The 17,649-nt window shown below is 39.2% G+C and overlaps 1 long non-coding RNA gene across 1 annotated transcript; it reads left to right on the top strand.

The window, feature by feature from the left end:
• The first annotated feature begins 3,424 nt into the window (after nt 1-3,424).
• Nucleotides 3,425-13,050, top strand: LOC105874150 (uncharacterized). Its single transcript, XR_012922539.1, has 5 exons — nt 3,425-3,749; nt 6,952-7,005; nt 7,409-7,506; nt 9,573-9,663; nt 12,568-13,050. It is a non-coding gene; the product is annotated as an uncharacterized LOC105874150 (long non-coding RNA).
• Nucleotides 13,051-17,649: the final 4,599 nt, after the last annotated feature.

Below are 17,649 nucleotides of genomic sequence, written 5' to 3'. Positions count from 1 at the left end.
AGGATAGATAGGAATATAGGTTTATTCTTCTGCATATCGTTATTCAGTTTTCCCAGAGCTATTTATTTATAAGACTATCATCTTTTCCCTATTGTATGTTCATGGCGTCTTTGTCGAAAATCAGTTGGTTATAAATGCATGCATTTATGTGTGGCTTCTCTATTCTGTTCCTTTGGTCTGTGTGTCTGTTATGCCAGTATGGTGCTGATTTGGTTACTATAGCTTTGGAATACATTTTTAAGTCAGGTGGTATGATGCCTCTTGCTTTTTTCTTTTTGCTCAGAATTATTTTGGCTATTCAGGGTCTTTTGTGGTCTCATATAAATTTTAGAATTATTTTTTTCTGTTTCTGTGAAGAATGTCTTTGGTATTTTGATAGAGGTTGTATCAAATCTGTAAATTGCTTTAGGTATTTAGGTCATTCAATATGAAATGTCTGATTTCAAATCCAAAATGTAGTTCATTATATCTCAAACAAGAAGCAGTACAATTAATCAAAGTATGTGCCTAAACTATCAATATAGTTTTGTCATCTTAATGGTAGCTTGTTTATGTCAGCAGCAAAGAAGCCTGGAGAGTGAGTGGCAATGAAATTGCAAAAAGTGTTTTCCACAGCTTGTTGAGAATTAAATATTTTTCCTTGCAAAAAATGGTTCAAAGCCTGGAAGAAGTGGTAGTCAGTTGATGCAGGTCTGGTGAATATAGTGGATAACAAAGAGTTTCCAAGTCCAGCTTCTGTAGTTTTTGAGCAGCATTGTTTGTACAACATGTGGTCAAGCGATATCTTGCAAGAGGATTGGCCTGTCTCTATTGACCAATCTCAGATGGTTAATTGCAAGCATTCTATTGTTTCATAAATTAGTTGTGGTAAACATTGTCTATAAACACCTGACCAGGTTTCATGAAGCTATAGTGGATAATATCAGTGCTGGACTACCATACAGACACCATCGGCTTTCTTTGATGAATATTTGGTTTTGGACTGTATTTGGGCACTTCGTGTTTATCCAACCATTGTGGTGAATGCATGGATTGTCAAAAAGAATCTATTTTTCATCACACATAACAATATGGTCCAGGAATGGTTCTCCTTTATGTTATTACAGCAAGGAAAGACAAGCTTCTAGATTATTTCTCTTCTGACACTCATTTAATTCATGTGGAACCCATCTATCCAGCTTCTTTACCTTGCCAATTTGTTTCAAATGGTTCAATATTGTTGAAATAGTAATGTCAAAACTTGCTGCTAATTCACACATAGGTTGAGATGGGTTTGCTTCCACTACAACTTTCAGCTCATCATTATCCACCTTGGTCTCAGACCACCCATGAGGCTCATTTTCAATATTAAAATTACCAGAACAGAACTTCTCAAGCCATCGATGTACATTCATTAGCCACATCCTTCCCAAACACTTCATTGATATCTTGAGCTGTCTGCACTGCATAGGTTCCACGATGGCACTCATGTTCAAAAATGACATGAATTTTTTACTTACCCATGGTTTTACAAAAATTGCTCTAAAAAAAATGGAAAGGTAATGACAAGCCACAAGGTGTGTTTGAAAGACTGAAGATGTCCTTCACATTAAAGATAAAACAAGAAGTAGCAAAGTGAAATGTCAGTGATAGCAACTGTGAAACTTAGTGCTTAAGAAAATTAGACATTTCATACTTAATAAAAGTCTTTGTAATTTTAACAATATTAATTCTTCTAATCCATGAGCAGGGACTATCTTTCCATTTTTTAGTGTCCTCTTCAATTTCTTTCATCAGTGTTTTATAGTTTTCCTTGTAGAGATCTCTCACATCTTTGGTTAAATTGATTCCTATGTTTTGTGGCTATTGTAAATATGATTGTTTTCTTTATTTCTTTTTCAGATTGTCCACTATCAGCATATGTAAATACTACTGATTTTTGTATTTTGATTTTATATCCTGAAATTTTACTGAATTTGTTTAACAGTACTTTGGAGGAGTCTTTAGGTTTTTCTAAATAGAAGACCATATAATTTGTGAGCAGGATAATTTAACTTCTTTCTTTCCAATTTGAATGCCCTTTATTTATTTTTCTTGGCTAACTGCTCCTGCCAGTACTTCCAGAATTATGTTAAATAAAAGTGATGAAAGTGAGCATCCCCGTCTTATTCCAGATCTTAGAGGAAACTCTTTGATTTTTTCCCCATTCAGCATGATGTTATCTGTGGGTTTGTCATGTATGGCCATCATTATTTTGAGGTATGTTCCTTCTATATCCAGTTTGTTGAGGGTTTTATCATAAAAGAATATTGAATTTTATCGAATGCTTTTTCAGGATCTATTGAAATGATCGTATGGTTTTTCTTTTTGCTTCTGTTAATGTAATGTATCATGTTTATTGATTTGGCAGTTTTTCTCTTCCAGCACTTTGAAAATGTAGTTCCACTCCTTCCCTGCCTGTATGGTTTCTGTTAAAAAGTGTCTTGCTAGATAGAGTTCCTTTATATGTCATTTGCTTCTGTTTTCTTGCTGCTTTTAGAATCCTCTCTTTGTTCCTGACCTTTGAGAGCTTGATATTATATGCCTTAGAGTAGTGTTATTTGAGTCAAATCTGGTTGGTGTTCTCTGATCTTCTTATACCTAGATATTTATATCATTCTCAAGTTTTGCAAAGTGTTTTATTATTATTTTTTGAATAAGCTTGCTCTTGCTTAATTCCTTTTTGAACACCAGTAATTCTTAGATTTGATCTTTTGGGGTAATTTTCTATATCTTATAGGTGATCTTTGTTCCTTCTCACTCTTTTTTCTTTTTTCTTCTCTATGTATTTTCAAATAACCTGTCTTCAAGCTCAATGATTCTTTCTTCTGCTTGATCCATTTTGCTGTTGAGAGCTTCTAATAAATTTTTCAGTTCAGCAAATGCATTGCTTAGTTCCAAGATTTCTGGGGTTTTTTTTTTGTATTAATTCTATCTTTTTGTTAAATTTCTTTGATAAATTTCTGAATTGATTTTCTGTGTTATCTTGGACATCACCAAGTTTTCTAAAACCTACTAAAGTGAATTTTTGCTCAGAGTATTATGTATTACCATTATGTTAGGGTCAGTCACTGATTTCTTGCTTTGTCCATTTTGGGGCGATCATACTTCCCTGTTTTCTGTTGTTTCTTGTGGATGTGCATCTATTTCTTTGTACTAAAGGAAGCCTTATTTATTTTAGCCTTCTCTATCTGGCTTGTCTTGTTTTTTATTGTATATGTTTGCTTAGAGAGTCTTTATAATTTTCCTGTTGAATTTCTTCCTTTTCTCCACTAGGTCACTTGGTCTTTTTCAGCACCAGATGGAAACTTAAGCCCAGGTTTGCCTCAGCTCTAGTACATGATCAGAATTCTGCCTGTTCCAAATGGAAGAGGTCACAGTGGAGCAAATGGAAGAGGTCACAGTGGAGACATTCTGGCATGTGGGAAGGCTGGGGAGGAGGTCATGCCCAGGGTGCCTGTGGTACCTACCACCTATAGCATATGCTGCTGAACAGCTACTCTGATTTGATGTCTTCTTTGACCTAGTCACAGAGAAGAGTTTCTCTGAAACTGGGGATGGTAGCCTCACCTCCTCCCGTTGTATCTGGCTGTCTCCAGGGATATTTCTCCTTTCAAGCACTTATGATCCCTTCTGTGCTTTGAAGTAGGGACAGGTCTCCTTCCAGGGAACCCAAGATGGTACAGAAGCTGGTTGTCAAATTCAATCTCAGTTTTACAAGTGGAGAAACCGTAAGTAGTGGGGAAATTTTCCATGTGCTTGGTGCTGGGCAAAGTTGGGGGAGGGGCACTGTGGATATGAAAGTCTAATTCTCTTACCACCCGTGTGAAGTTCATTCACTTCTCTGTGGCCCTGGGAACTGTTTTATCCTCATATTTGAGTTCTGGGCTATTGCTGGTGATAATCTCAGGGTTTATATTTGTTTTTGGTGTCCTGTGGTGGGGGGGTGAGGCCATCTTGCTTCTACACCACCATTTTGGAACTGGAAATTCAATGCTAATGTATTGTATACTTCAAAATTTCTTTAAAAGTAGGTATTAAATGTTCTTACCACACAAGAAAAGATAAGTATGTTAGGTGATGGATATATTAATTAGCTTAATTTAATCATTCCACAATGTTTACAAATATCACATATCAAAATATTAAATATCACATTGGTCCCCATAAATACATGCGATTTTTATTTGTCAATTTAAAATAAAATTTAAAAATCACTGTATTTACTAAGATATGAGGGCAAAAATAAATTCCCATGCTCCCCTAGTAATACTGTATTAAAAGTAAAATTGCCCATCTAAGTGAAGCTCCAGTTATCTGACTTTCAGGCAAGGGGGTCAATCTGTTGGGTTGGAATGGTCTTCCTGGTGACTTGCCACAGAAGTGGGGAGGACTATTTACTACTTCCCTCTTTGAACTTCGTACATGAAAGCCATTGAACTTGAGAACCAGAGGAATATTTGAGGCCCTGCTACTCATCTTCCTTGTTTTATAGCTGAGGATCATGAAGCCCAAGATGAAAATCCAATCACAGACAAGATAACTGGTGGCAGAACCAAGGCAAAAATCTGTTTCTCCTACTCCCTCCCATGCTCTTTTTCAATATCATCTCCACTTTAAGATCTCAAGGCTTTCTCTTAACCTGTGCTAGGATCTCTTGACTCAGATTCCCAGAAAAATGTTCCCACAGAACTTTATATTTGGAAAAATATTTACATGTCACATAATGTAATTATCCTTCTAGAAAATTATTTCAAATTATATCCTGAAGAGGTGAAAAAGAGGTTTTGTTTTGTTTGTTTGGTTGAGAATAATAGCTACCAAAAATGATTGAGGTAGATGATGAGTAGCTATTCACACACAGTCTCACTTCTAGGTTGTAAAAAGCGTATGTTGCAAATTCTAACCTTCACGCGAGAAGTTTATTAAATAACATTATGCCAAGAAATAAAAATAATTTGTGCAAAGTGTTCTGTTCATTCAATGAAGTTCCAGATCTCAGACCTTTTAAGTGTTCTAGCCCTGCTTTTCATAAAAGGTTCTCTTGAACTCAATACAACAATATTCCAGAGACAGTAATCTGGACCCTACAGTTAGCATCAGACAACTAGAAATCCTCCAAGCTAATGGCTGGACAAAGCACCATTTAGGTATTTCAGGTGTCATGCCTAAGTGTGGAAGCCACAGACCTTGCTGGATTCTTATACTACGGTCATGCAAGATGAGAGGGATGGAAGGTTGGGAAGATGTCTCTAAAATATTTCAGCTCATCTACATATCTTGTAAACCATGAATTTTGCCAGTGAGATTTCCTTTCTAATAGCTCTTGTATTAGTCAACAAATTATGTTTTTCACCAATAAAAACTCATTTCTGACATTCCGTATACAAATTAATACAGTGTGGGTTGATGGTGAGTTGGCTACCAGAAATGTATGTAGTAGCTGCTTCTGAAATGTGTCATTTTCCAATGTAATGACATCTGACTTCTTCTGGACTTATATACTCTTGAGTAAATCAATAAATTGCATATAGAGTTAAAGATGTACTTTACTAGAGCATTCAGAAACCTTCACTATCTAAAATGAAGTGCTTAAGACATATTTTAGACTTCATGACAAGGCAGAGTCTCCTGACCTTCAGTCAAGTCTCCTTGACTCCATTTTTCCAGGTTGTATCTTGTTCCATTCTTTTGTTTCCTTGATGGTTGGCCAGTGGTTACTAGTTGACCTTGGTTTGTTTTCCCAAGGTTAGAGCATGGCCTCCCTTAGAACATAGTCCTAGAAAAGCCCTCTTTAAGCTCCTAGATATTTTACACAATTGGCAATTTACTCCTAGGAACTAGCACAGGTTCTTAGGAGATGGGATGTTGAAATTACTAACCTTTCATTAAGCTGCTAATTAAATTCTTTTCATCATGATCCATGTTGGTGGCTTTTCCTTCATGATATAGAGTCATAAGCAGGCAACTGAGCCAAAGCAGAGTGCAGTAGCCACAGTGAGACACTTGATCTAAGAGGAATTGTCTACATCATTAGCATCCAAGTGGGCCCTTACCTATTAATACTTTCACATGATGAGCAAATTGTAGCCCAGTGTCCTTGGAACTACTGCCATGCTGAAATAAATATTTCTACTATAGACTAACTGATGTTGAATTATGCAACTAGAGGAAATATATTACTTCAGCTTAAGTTGCCACACCTTGAAGTGCAAATAACCCCAAAGGATAGCATTTGATATAATGCAATAGCCCAATGGGGAGATAGATTTTGTGAAGGTTGAGGATTTGAACGGAGACCCTTCCTTCTACCCCTCAAATCAAACTTTGTATTTACCTATTTCTTCTGCTTGCTTGTAAGATTTGCCCTGATAAGGAAACAGAACTAAATCCTCTTACTCTGACACATCCAAATAACCTTGTGATAAGGGACCAAAGGAGTTCAGGTGGATTTGTGCTCCACATGTATAATATTTGCCTTGTCAGATTTGTCATTTTACGCAAACATTGGCTATTACTTTTATGGCCAGTAGAAGGGCAGAAGCCAAAGCTCCGGCAGAGAGTAAATAACATATTCCACAGTGATGGAAGAAGACATTAGAAGCTCATAAGCAAGAGAGCTGCTGCATGCAGAGCCCATCCTTGTGATTTACAACTGTCTGTTGCATACAGCCCCTCCCTATAATTAGAAACTGGTCCTTCTTAAAATGGGAAAATTGCAGTCATTTTATAGGGTTTAGGGGGGGATCTATTGTGTGTGAAAGTGCGCATTTGAAAAAAAGAAACCTGAGAAATTGGCACTTCCGACCCATTGTGCTCAGCAGGGTGTTTTTCTGCACGTAGCCCTATGACCTCTGCCCTACAGGCTGCCACAGGTTGGGCCTTTGGAACTGGAAGGACCAATTCAGCCTCTGCTCTGTCCTTCCTCCACAGCTACCCTGCAGCAGACCTGCCACCCACCACCGTCCGCCCTAGGAGCTCTAGCAGGTTTGTCTAACCACTAAGTTCAAGTGTGGAAGGGGTCCCTCCTCACCACCATGCAGGGGTCCAAGGGATTCTGAAAGTGTTTCTGTGTGGTTGTGCGTCGTTGGGTGTTCCGAGGGAAAAGTGCAATAATAGTTAGCATGGATATCAATGCTCCGGGCACTGTTCTAGAAACTTCCCAATGTATGGACTCCTTTAATCCTTACAATAACCCTACAAAGTATACACTATTATTAGAGGAGGAAGCTGAAGACAGGTGGAAGTGAGTGGTAGAGACAGGATTCAAACCCACCTCCCTTGGGGCTGGAGAATGGTCGGTCTTCAGAAACACAATGACAGGAATGACAGGGTCTCTACTTCCTGGAAGGGAGGGAAAGTTGTTTCAGATTTATGTTTCGCCCTGCAGAAGGTCACCCCAACCATATAATCACCGTCCACCACACAATGAGATACATGAACTCGATGCAGTAATGAAAAATCCCAAACCAAGTTAAACTTTCACAAGTAAGTGGGATATTGACACCCTCACTGCTGCAGTCCTGGAGCACCAAAGTAGGAACTGGTCATCCAGGTATTTCTAAGCTGCATAGAAGCGCTGCTTAAATCCTCTGTCCCATGGCCCCTGCTTACTTGCTTATTTTAGCTGGGGTTCTCATCCCCTCTCTCCTGAATTATTACAATAGTTTCCTGCCTTAAGCCCCTCCAAGTCACCTTCCTGCTTTGATCCAACAGGTTTTCTGGAAGCAGGTTGCCCGTGTTGCTGTATGACTAAAACCCTTCATGGGGTGACTGTCCTTTCTGCCTTCAGGTGAACTCCAAGAGTGGAGCTGGAAGGACTTCCCAAGCTCCAACCCCAACCATCTTTCCAGCTGCACCTCTTAGACTTATCTGAGCACAATTCTAGTTTTCAGAGAGTCATTTTTTAAATGTCACTTGCCTTTGTACATGTGGCTGCTGCCATTTAAACTGTCCCCAGTTCTCTGAAGGAATCCCACTCCTCGGCATTATCACTGCTTGCTCAAGCCAGGAATGTCAGCTAGCCAGAACAAAAATGTCATGGGACCCCAAGCAAGGTTCCAAAGGGCCCACCTACCACTTAAAACTTTTAATATTTCCCAGTTATAAATTACGCCTAAAATCTGTTAAATTAAGCACATTTTGTCATCCTATCTGGATATATATTTTTAAGTGAAAAAAACATATATAAAGCTAAAGTAGATGTGTGATTGGAAATTAGCAAAATATCAAAGTTATCAAAGTTATCTAATTCTATTATATTGCATAAGCTGGCATGTTCTGTGAATAGACTAGCAATATTTAGATTAGTAATAAGCTAAAGATAATAAATAACTCATAATTTATTATTTCATGAAATGTATTCCTCTTGTCTTTATTTCAGCAAAATTTGTTAATTGTGCTATATGATTAATATTTTCACATAATCAATATTCTATTTTGACAGTAATTTTCTAAGTAATTAAAATATAAATGTAATTGCATTGAAATATTTAAGATTTTAATATATTTTCATTGAAAATGTAAATAAAATAGAGATAAGCAATTTAAAACTGATCATCTTAGCATCTTTTCAGCTATTTTCCCTTTGAAATATTCAAAATTTATCTATTAAAACTGAAAGACAAAATAGAATTATAATTAATATATGCCAAAAATTTTTCAATAATGCTAATATTTTTTAAAATTAATAACGTCATTATAAATATTATTTTTTAATTTTAATTTTTTTATTTCAGCATGTTACAGGGGTACAAATGTTTATGTCACATATATTGCCTTTGCCCAACTGGAGTCAGAGCTTCAAGCATGCCCATCCCCCAGATGGTGTGCACCGCACCTATTACGTGTGAATATACCGGTTCCCTCCTCCCCCCTCCCTCAAACTCCTAGGCTCAAGCTATCTTACTGCCTCAGCCTCCAGAGTAGCTGGGACTATAGACATGTGCCACCGTGCCCAGCTCATTTTTTCTATTTTTAATAGAGATGGGGTCTTGCTCTTGCTCAGACTGGTCTTGAACTCCTGACCTCAAGGGATCCTCTCACCTCAGCCTCCCAGAGTGCTAGCATTACAGGTGTGAGCCACCACACCTAAATATATTTTTAAATAAAATTTAAAATGTTGTTTAAACTAGCATTCAAAGTTATTCTAGTAATCATGTAGACCCCAATTAACGTCTCAAAGTGCAAACAACTGCTTTGTTGGTTCTTTCAAGGAGAACCCTAACTGACCAGCAGCATGAATTAGTCTTCAACTTAACAAAATAACTTAGTGCAATATTTCAAAAGGAAAATATATACTATTCAATGGTGCATTTCAGCCTCACCTAGCTGATAGCAGCAAGGCATCTCTACAGAACTGCAGATGAAAATGATTGAGATCTCAGTTAGATGCCATTTTAAAGTCACTGTCTGATGCTAAGAAAGATCCAATTGAAATATAGAAAAATGCAGTAGGATAGCCACACCTTTGGCAACATGCCTGAAAAATGCTTTCTTTCTCTTCAACCACTTATTACTGAGACTCTACGTTCTCCTCCCTAACCCAAATGAAGACGCCCTTAGCTGAAACTTCAGGCCTCCATGCTGCAACCAAATATTCAAGTGCTTTACAACAAAAGGCAGACACAACAAAGTCATTAAAAGGTTAGTTAACTTTAAAATTAACAAATAGTTTTCATTTTCTGAAATGATTAAGTACATAGCCGTTAGATTTTTACAAAATAATGTACATTTTTAAGTATATCGAGCTGAAGTTTCTTAAATGTGGCCTTATTTGATTACAGCTAAATTAATGCAGCCTTCCAACATGAAAAGGTTCCCCACCCCTGATGCAGACAGAGACACTGCTAAAGCTGCTCATTGTGATCCACACCAGGAAGTCATTTACCCAGACCTCATGGGGCTGCAGATTATGGGACTTTTCAGAACTCCCTCTCTCTTCCTAATATTCAGAAGCAATATTGCTTACCTGTGGACCGAGTACATCCCCAAGATTCTTAGCAGTGGAACTGGAAATTGAGGAGTCCTAGAAAAGACACTACATAATTTGCTAAGAAGGACACAGGAGTCTTAAGTGATTAGTTGGAAAAACCAAAAGGAAGTGTCTGTATTTGTTTTCCACGCTGGTGGAGTGACTGACATAACTTTCATTTCCATTCAACTATGTATGCAATAAACGTTCAGAATTCTGTTTCAGGAAGTTTAAGCTAATGAGAGAGGCATGACTAAGAGTGTCAGGTTTTGCAAATTGGGGTTAGATATTTAGACATCCACCCATGTATTTTTGAAGTATCTATGTGTATAGTTATCAATTGTGCCTAATATTTTTAAAGCATTTGACAAACTTGTTTGTAAGTATAAACCAAGCATTGCAGAAAAGTGTAAAAAGTTTCATGGTAAAAGTAAAGCCAGATGGCTAGAGAACACAGAGTAAGGGAGAGGCCAAGGAAAGCTCCCTAGATCAGGTGATGCTTTTAAGCAGTTGAATTGTCATTAGCCAGGCATGTGGATTTAAGGACAATCCAGATAAGGGAAGCCACATAGGCAAAGGAAAAGAGGCCAGGCTCCTTGACAGAAATTTTAATAGCTCGGTTGGACTTTCTTGAGAAAACTTCCCAAAGCCTTCAGGCTGTGTTAGCCTGTTTTTGATTTTGAGAAGCATGAGATACATTTATATACATCGCACTGAGATTATTTTCTGTGTATTTGTCTCTGCATTAGAAGGAATGCTCTGGAACATTCCTGAAAACAGTTTGATACATGAGACTGAGAATAGGGTGTTAATCTCATTAAGACCAGGCATTGCCATTTATTTGCCATATGACTTAAGCAAGTGCCAGAAACACAAAGCAGGTTCTCAAAGCTGTTTTTGAGTGAGTAAAGTCATTTGACCCCTTTGAGGTTTAGTTTCCTCAGATGTGAAATAAGGATAATATCTATCTGGAAGCAGAGAGACCAGTGAGGGACTAGTGGAATAATCTAGATAGTTAATGATGGTGGCTTAGATTCAGGTAATGGCATTAGAAAGGGACAGAAGCAGACTGATTCAGGATGTGTTCTAGAGGAGATGTTCTCAGAATCTTCTAAATGATTGGATGTGAGTGATAAAGAGAAGAAAGAAAACAAAAAGGATTTCATCTTGGTTTTGACCATCAGTTGCAAGGGTCACTTACTGATAAGGGAAAGACTGAGAGATATGTTGCTAAGTAAATGTGTCAATAATCAATTATGTGTCAGAGTCTGATATTTAAAAAAGCTAGATATACACAAATGCGAAACTTATTTTCCTATAAATGATATTCAAATGGGACACGTGGAACTACCTAGGCAGAGTATAGATTGGGAAGAGAAGAGGTCCAAGGACATGTCCCTGTGGACATTCCAACATTTAAGGGCCAGCAGAAGGGTGAGAGTCAACAAACGAGACTGAGCATGAATGGCTATGAATGAGTGGCCACAGGGAAGTAACAGAAAGATAAGGACAGTGTGATATCACAGAAGCCAAGGGGAAAAAGTCTTTGAAGAAGGAAGAAACGTCCAGCTGCATCAAATACTGCAGAGAAATCAAGTAAGACAAAAATATTTTGCCTTCTTTGGGCAAGGTGAAGGTCATTGGAAACTTTAATGAGCAGTTTTAGTGGAAAGTGTGTAGGCAAGACAAAAACCCTAGAAAACTCTTTCGATGATGTTCGTTTGGGGAGGGTAAGCCGGAATAATGGATTTGTAGCCACAGGCAGATGGATCAAAGACAATCTGTTGAGGTTCTGTTGTGTATCGAATCAATAGTAAAGATTGGGAGCACGTGTGTCTTGCATTGGACTCATCTGGTCCAAAGAGGAAACTAAGGATGTCGTAGAGAGAAAAGATACTCACATGCATGAAGTCCTTGGGAAGGAGGGAGAGGATGGTTGATAGGCGGTTAATAGAAGCAGAAATGATTCGTTCACTGTAGCTGAAGGGAAGGTGAAGAGTTTAGATTCATGATTTGTAGGTTGGTCAGTTTACCGGAGGCAAGGGGAAGGAATTCCCACTTGGTTGCTTCTCATTCCTCCTAGAACCTGAAGGCAAGGTCTTCTGTTGAGAGTGAGGGGAGCAAAAGGGAAATAAAATGTTTGGGTAAAGAGGACAATGTTAAAAAGACACTTAGAGAATGAAAAGGAGACTCTTTTAGGAGCACATAGTAAGATTAGCACGCAGCACTGTACGTCCATTTGAAATGTATGAACATGCATTAAAGTGCGACAGTTACATAAAATTGTGCGCTTTGTGAAGCCAATGTGTGGCCACTTAGCAGCAGGAAAGGGGTAAGTGGATATTTGGTTTGTCCAGTGTTGGTGCTGACCAGGTACAGAGGAGTAAGGGAATTAGAGATGTTTGCAAAGAAAATGAGAACATGAGGTGGGCGATGGCTAGGGCTGAATAAATGTCCAGTAAATGAATGAATGACATAGGACGGTAAGAAATTCATAGTGAAAACATGCATGATTATTGAGTTCCTCATCCCCTATATAAATTGATCTTTTCTACTGCTGTTGCTGTTGAATGCAGGTAATCTGCACCCTGTTTCCTGAAGCTTGGCGTTCTCAGCGGCCCCCTCTCAGCCTGTACTTGCGAAAGATGCCGACCTCATCTGGGTTGAAGTAACCAAGGAGACCAAAATGATTCCTGCAAAATGACTGAGTGACACTTTCAGAGATGCAATCCTAGTTCCTTTCTAAGAAGGCTGTATAAATTATAGGTTGGAGGGTCAGAAGGCCGATTTCCAAAATGCTTGAGAGGTAGAGAGTGGTGTGTAGGGGTGAGGAATGAGGAAGGTGAGAGGAATCTGAGTGGGCCGCCACCCCCTTTCATTCCTTTCCACTGTACGTACCCGCAGGGAAGTCCACCTGCTGCTCCTCCCCTGTCCCCATGACCTAGCGGCAGTGGTTTGACCATAGCCTCTCTCGAGAATAGCACCTTTTGGTGTGAAACAGGTGAGACTCCAGATTCCTGTTGATTCTAAAAATCGTTAATGGCCTTCTGTAATCATCATTACGTTTTATGACTCTCATTTGATTATTTCGCATTCCTTCCCCAGTAGATTTTTTTTGAAACGCCCTTCTGCCGACAGGACACTCACAGATGAGCACAGCAAACACACAGGCGTCTGTGTCTCTATTTAGAGGTATCACAAGTGAAAGGAGGATGCCCGTTGCCTGGGGCCCCTTTTTATTCCACTTAGCCTGACTACTGAACTGGCAAGTGCAGGTAACAGCTTTCTCGCAGAGTCTCTGAGCACCGTGACTGCGTAATGACAGCTGTGCTTGGAGGGCCCGGAGCTGCTGCACAAACACATTTGCTGTTCCCGAGGAAATGGTATGTGAATTGGGTTTTTTGAGCCCGGGAAGAGAAGGCTAAAAGGTGCTTTAATTTATAGTCTTCAAGTATATGAAAGTGTATGTGTTTTTTTTTTTCCTCCCAAGAAGAATGAAAGCTTTTAATGCCTACAGTGAAATATGAAGTAGTAAACTTAAAGCAGGAGATCTTTCTTTCGACTGGCGTGGAAAGTTTCTCCCAACCATTATGCCTTGTGGAAACACTCAGATGTGCTCCCGAGTGGCTCTGCCAGGGTCTCTGGCTCTGGCTCTAGTACGTGTGTGCTCAGTGGGCTTAGTTCCTGACCTTTCTGATCCCAGGAAGCAGCCACACGCTCTCTCTGGGTTCCTCTCAAGGCTCCTTTTCAAGAGCACTTAGTATTTTGGGCAACATCAAGTTCGAATGTGCTTGTCTAGTCCTCTTGAAATGCACGCCCTCCTCTGTCCCTCCAACACGACCTACTGTCCTCTTCTAGGAGGGGGGGGGTGGAACCTACATTTATTAAACCCACACCATGCATCATGCCCCACAGATGAGAAAACATCTGTTATTTCAGACATGAAGTAACTCGCACGAGGCCTCTAGCCAGCCTGACTGAAACACCAGCCTTGTCCAGTCTGCAGCACATTTCTGAAGCCTTTATAACTCACAGCCTCTTGTTTCTGAGCGGCTCTCTCTGCCTGGCCTCTTCCAGCTCAGCGGCAGCTTTACTTAGGTGATACCAGAAGAGCCCGCTGCTTTAGGGGGTGATAATCCAAGCCTTATGTGGATAACTATTCTTTTAGGTTGAGTGCTTTATCCTTCTGGTTAAACAAAAAAGGCGGATTATTGTTCTGAAAACCCAAAGTCTTCCTTTCATTCTTGCATTAGATAAAGACACTTGCATATTTACTTTTAAGCAGAGGCCTCAAAGGGAACCCCTAGCTGAGTTGAGCAGACCCAGTTACCAGCAAAGGTAAGGTACAGGTTTTACTCTCTCTTTTTCTGTTGGCTGAGATTGGAGGAAATCACCTGCAATTGTTGGGGACTTCCTCCTTTTTCCTTTTATTTGAAATTTTAAGGGGGTATACTATTTTTGGAAAAGCGCCGTATTAATTTTCTATGGTCGTGTGATAATGTCACCGTGCACTTAGCACTTAGAACAACCCCCTTGTTATCGCAGAGTTTCTGTGGGTCAGGAGTCCCCCTATGGCTCAGTCGGACTCTCTGCAAGGCTAGAAGCAAGGTGGGGCCAGGGCTGTGCTCTCATCCGGGGATCTTAAGAAGGAGCTGCTTTCAAACTCACGGGGTTGTTGGCAGAATTCGGTGCTTGTGGTTGCAGGACTGAGGGCTTTGCTTTCTCACCACTGTCTGTGGGTGGGAGGCCACTGTCACCTCCTGCAGGCTGCCTGTGGTTCCTTGTCACATGGGTGTCCCAGCATGGCCATTTGCTTCCTCAAAGTCAAGCAGGAAAGCAAGAAATTGGAGTGAGGTGAGCAGGGCAGTCCTACATAACTGAATCACACGATCTCATAGACGTCAGCACATCCATCCCAACCCCTCTGCCACATTCTATTGGTCAGCAGCAAATCCCAGGTCCTGCACAGCTGAGGGTTCAAGGGTGGGAAACCAGGAAGTTAGGATCACTTTAAGGGCCACCTTAAATGTCTGCCTGCCACAGTCTTTAAGAACCTGGTAACAGCACCTGCCCCTAAAGAGAGGGGCCAGAGCACAGAGTGGGTGGAGATTTACTTTCATTCTTTTTCACGCTTTAATTTTTTTTTTTTTGCCAAGTGTATTTATTATGTTTTTATTAAAAGAAAGCACGCACCAGAAACAAAGCAGCAAAATAAACCAAAAAGACCATATACAATTTCACTAATCAGTTAAGAAAATAAAATATAAGATGAAGGACACAGCATTTTTTCCCCTCGGCAAATACCGTTGTAACCCTCAGACTTCAGCACTGCATGGGCTCGGAGCCAGTGCCCGGCCAGGACTTACGTAGAATAACTTCTTTTGTATGTAAAATTCAAGGGGTGTTTTATGACCATTTTAAGACTTTGTAAAGAAACTCTATTTTATCTCTTGAAAATCTTGTTATTGTATATTCAGTAGACTGGGAAGGGCATATCGTGCAAAGTGGTCCATGCAGTATCAGAGAGTGAACCAGACGAATCTGCCTGTGGTGTAGACGAGGCGACCGCAAGCACACCAGGGGTGGTCACTCAGTGTGCTGAGGCGCTGCCTGGAAACGACCGGCCGTGAGATCTCATGAGCACCCCCCTTCTTCACGGTCCCTGGCCCACCGACATTGGCAGCCCCTTGGAGCTTGCTAGAAATGCAAAATGTTTACTCCCACCCCAGACCTGCTGAATCTGAATCTGTATTTTAAGAAGATTCAAATGCATAGTAAAGGTTGAGAAGTTTTGGTCTAGATGAACTCCATACTACTCCATAGAGTGCAATACACACCCCGAAAAACTCACCCACATTTTCACAGGAAATGCCCACACAAAAAGTGCTTATTGCACTACTGTTTATAATAGCAAAAAAACCAGAAACTTAGAAAAATAAAACTAATTGATCATCTGTAGAGGAGAAGAGGATTGAAAAATAAGCTACAGTATATTTACCAAAGTGTATTTATCAAATATTTACAGTGTATTTTAACTATAAGAAGTTAAAATTAATAAGCTACAGCTACATATATCATGGCTATATAGATAAATGAACATATGAATAAATTCCAGAAGGATAATGCTGAGCTCCTCCCCCCTCCCCATCAAAAAAACAAAAACAAAGAAAACAAGCTGCAGGAAGGAATACACAATATAATACCATCTATGTAAAGGTCAAAGACATGGTGTCTCCATGCATACTTAAGTAGCGAAATAAGCATTAGAATGACAAACACCAAGTTCAAAACAGTGGTTTTATCTGAGAAGAGATCAAAGGGAATGAGGAGAGAGACACAGGGCATTTTCAGTGTGCATTTTTCATACTAGATGACAGATACATAGAGATTCGTTATATCTTCTCTACCTTTATATCTTCAAAATATTTCATAATAAAAATATTCAGCTTTTCTAGATGATGCCAAATATTCCTTCAAAATATACACACTGATCTGTAATTCCTCAAGCAGTGAGTGGAGTTCCTCACTCTGTCTCAGGTGGTCAGGTTTCTACTCTAATTGTGGGCAGGCATGAAATGGCATCATACTGCTGTTTGAAGTTTCCTTCCTCTTTTTCTAAACGATGGAGAGCATACCCTCATGTGCTTACCAACCACCAACTTTCCTGTTCTGTGAAGTGCATGTTCACATCCTTTGTGCATTTTTTTCTATTTCTTTCCTTTTCCTTATCGATTTGTAGGAAACACTAATTAAGATCACGGAGAATGCAAGTTGATGCCTCTTTTCTGTTTAAGTTGCAAGTAGCTATCTCTCTCAAACCAGAGAGAGCAAAGGCTAATAGAAGGTGTCTGGATACAAATTGGCTCCCATCTTAGGTTTACCATCCAAACCATGCACTGGAAATTTTTCTCATTACTGTTAAATTCTTTATTATTAATCCATTATTATTAAATGTATGGCTGTAAAAAGTAAGTTCAAAGAAACGAAAACTATTCCTATTGAAAGTTAACATCTTATGGTATCCTCAACTTGATATCACTCTTCTTACATTATTATATTTTATTAAAATATAATAAAAATAATAGATTAACCAACTAAATGCATGGGATTAGCAACTGTTTTCATGTTTCTCCATGGTAGCTTTATTTTACTTTGTAGAGCTTCACAATTTTATTTATTTTTAATGCCATTATTAGCGGGGGGAAAAAAAGCAATGACATAATTTAGCAAAGTTTGAGATTTTACCAGCCAGCTAAAATTTGTGTTAGTTCTCTGTGTGTGTGTGTATATGTGTGAGTGTGTGTGCGTATGTGTATGTGTGTTTGTGTATGTGTGGTTTTAAGAAAATGACAATCTCTGGAAATTACTTAATGGAAAAGATTTCTTTTTGTGTTTGATATAGTCCTCTTTAGCTGTCACTGTTTACATCATAAAAGAAAGATGCATTTTCTTATTTAAACTGAGAGGAATCAATTTCTTTGGCATGCTGGAAAATCCTGATGCTTAAATGATTTGGGAAACTCATTTGTGTGATGGATGTTCCTTACGATCTTTGTGGTAGCAGCCCAAAGAGAGCTTTACTTCCATTTAGGATGGGAAAGGTAATGTGGTGTTGGTGAATGAGACCTACTGCTGTAAGTAATAATGGGTTTTTTCTA

This window comes from Microcebus murinus, chromosome 13 (assembly GCF_040939455.1).
Source record: "Microcebus murinus isolate Inina chromosome 13, M.murinus_Inina_mat1.0, whole genome shotgun sequence".
Classification (NCBI taxonomy): domain Eukaryota; kingdom Metazoa; phylum Chordata; class Mammalia; order Primates; family Cheirogaleidae; genus Microcebus; species Microcebus murinus.
The sequence above is the reverse complement of the archived record's forward strand: the minus strand, read 5'-3'. Positions and strand labels throughout refer to the sequence as shown.